Here is a 3,032-nt window from a genome sequence, read left to right on the forward strand (position 1 = left end):
TATATATATATATATATATTTATTTTTATTATATAAATATATATATATATATATATATATATATATATATTAAATGAAACCCTATTCAAATTACAAAAGTAGACAAGGGATGAATGAGAAAGAATATCTCTTGTATTGTGAAGGGTATTCATTCTCATTCATACCCTTTTCCTTTTTTTTTATAATATATAATTAATATATTAATATATATATTTTATATATAATAATATAATAAAATATATATAAAACACACACACACACACACACACACACACACACACACACCACACAACACACACACACACCCACCACACAAAACCACCACCCCCCACACCACACACACACACACACACACAAAAACAAACACCATATTTTTATATATAAAAAATATATATATATATAATATTTTAAACTTTTAAAGAACCCCACTAAAATATTAAAACGTTGTTATCTATATATATATATATAATATATTTATTAAAATTTTTATATATATAAAATATATATCTATATACCCACACAACACCACACACACACAACAAGCCCCATACGTATATATATGTTGCGTAAACATATATATATATATATTATATATATATAAATATATTAATAATTTGATATATATATATATAAAATTTTATTATTATAATATATCTATAATATATTAATAAAATATATATTTAAAAATATATACATACACCCACCATACCTCATATATATTTTGTGTGTGCTTTTTTTATATATTTATTATATATATATATATATATATATATTGTATATAAAATATGTATATAAATAAATATGTGTATAGACACACACATATAAAATATAATATAAAAATATATATATAATATATATATATATATATATATATATATAATTATGATATTATATTATAAAAAAATATATATATACTGCAACGCATGCACGGGTTTTTTTTCTAAAAAAAAGTTTGGGCCACAGATTTCAAGGGAATTTTTTAAAATACAAAAATTTAATACAAAATAAAAATATATATCTTTTTTATATATATATATATATATATATTAAATATATTTTATATATATATCATAATTAAATTTTAATCCCTACAAATATATAATATATATATTATATATTATATATATATATATAATATTATATATATATATTTATATATATATATATACATATAAAACAGCAACGCATGCAAAGGTTTTTTTGCTAAACAAAAGTTTTGGGTCACGATACAAAATTTTAAAATTTCCAAAAAAGATTAGTACAAAAAATATTAAGAAGTTAAAGACCCAAGGAAAAGTGGTCAAGTAAGTAACACTTGCAATTATCGGTTTTCGGCAGGATACGGGCCCCGGGGGCCAGCTGCCAGGCCTCCGGGCCAAACCCCCTTCCCTTCCACCAGCCAAGAGGCCCGCAAGCTGATCTTTATTTCCGTAAATTTTTTTTGTGTGGAAAACCTATAAAAATGTATCCGAATTTTTTAAATTGGGGCTTTTAAACCAGAAGTTTCCGGGGTCTTGCATTTAAAAACTTTACCTGGGTCCAATGAAAAGGGGTTTTTTGTTGCATCTATAAAGCAATTTTAAAATAATGGAAAGTCTTGCAATCATTTAGGGTCCCCCCATTTGCTTTAGACAATTTGGTAAATCCCCCTCTCTCTTACTTTTCCCCCCCAAAAGGGGTTTTTCTTTAAACCCTTCAAAAGAATACAGATGTTAAAGTCAAACTCCCCTGGCAGAACTAAATGTAGGTAACCAATATAAAGCCTACTTTGGGGGGCAAGTGCACGGGGTCCCCTTTCTTATATTTTGGGAAAACGATGATTTTTTGTCGCGAATTTCCAAACCTTTATTAAATTTTTAGCTTAAGAACGATGAGTGGGAAACGTTTTTTGATAGATATCTGCGGAAAAAAAACGCTTTTCAAAATTTTAATCCCTTTTCTAATTTCCCTCTAGTCTCTGTTGCACCTGTCCCCGAAAATTTTCATATAATTAACATGTTTCTACACACAAAACACACACACACACACACAACACACACACAACACAAACACAAAACACACACATACACACACACCCCACAAACACACACACACCCCAAAAACACAAACCACACACAACACACACACACACACACACACATATATATATATATATATAAAATATATATATATATATATAACCACCAAAAATGCATACTACATACATCCAATTTTTAAATATAAAAATATTATATATATATATAAATAATATATATATATATATATTATATATAGCATATATATTTATATATATAATATAAGGGTTTTATATATATTTTTAAAATTTAAAATTTTTGATCACATTATATTTTATAATAATTTTATATATATATATTTTTATATTATATATATATATATATATATATAAACATAAAAATATATATATTATATGTGGGGTGTGTGTGTTGGGGTGTGTGTGTGTTTGTGTGTGTGTGGTGTGTGTGTGTGTGTGTGTGGGGTTTGTGTGCGTGTGGGGTGTTTTGTGTGTGGGGTTTTGTGGGCCCCCGTTACTGTTTTTAAAAATATATATATTTATATAGAAAATTATATATAATATATATATATAAATAATAATATAAACAAAACACACGCTGTACATATTTTATTCTATATATATTATATTTATATATATTTTATTATTAAAATATATATATATATATCCCCAAAACCAAATAATTATATATATATTTTATTATATATATATATATTAAAAATATATTATAAACCACACACCACAACACACCATGCATATACATAAAATTTTTTATATAAATATATAAAATATATATATATTATATATATTTTATAATTATATATTTTTGGTGTGTGTGTTGGTGTGTGTGTGTGGGGTGGGTGTGTGTGTGTTGTGTGTGTGTGTGTGTAAAGGTTGGGGCGCGTGGGGGTCTTTGTAAAGTTGGGGATGTGCCCCATGTTTTTTTTCCTTTATATTTTGGTTTTATATATATAATATTAATATATATATATATATATAA

Source organism: Penaeus monodon, unplaced genomic scaffold (assembly GCF_015228065.2).
Source record: "Penaeus monodon isolate SGIC_2016 unplaced genomic scaffold, NSTDA_Pmon_1 PmonScaffold_122, whole genome shotgun sequence".
Lineage (NCBI taxonomy): Eukaryota > Metazoa > Arthropoda > Malacostraca > Decapoda > Penaeidae > Penaeus > Penaeus monodon.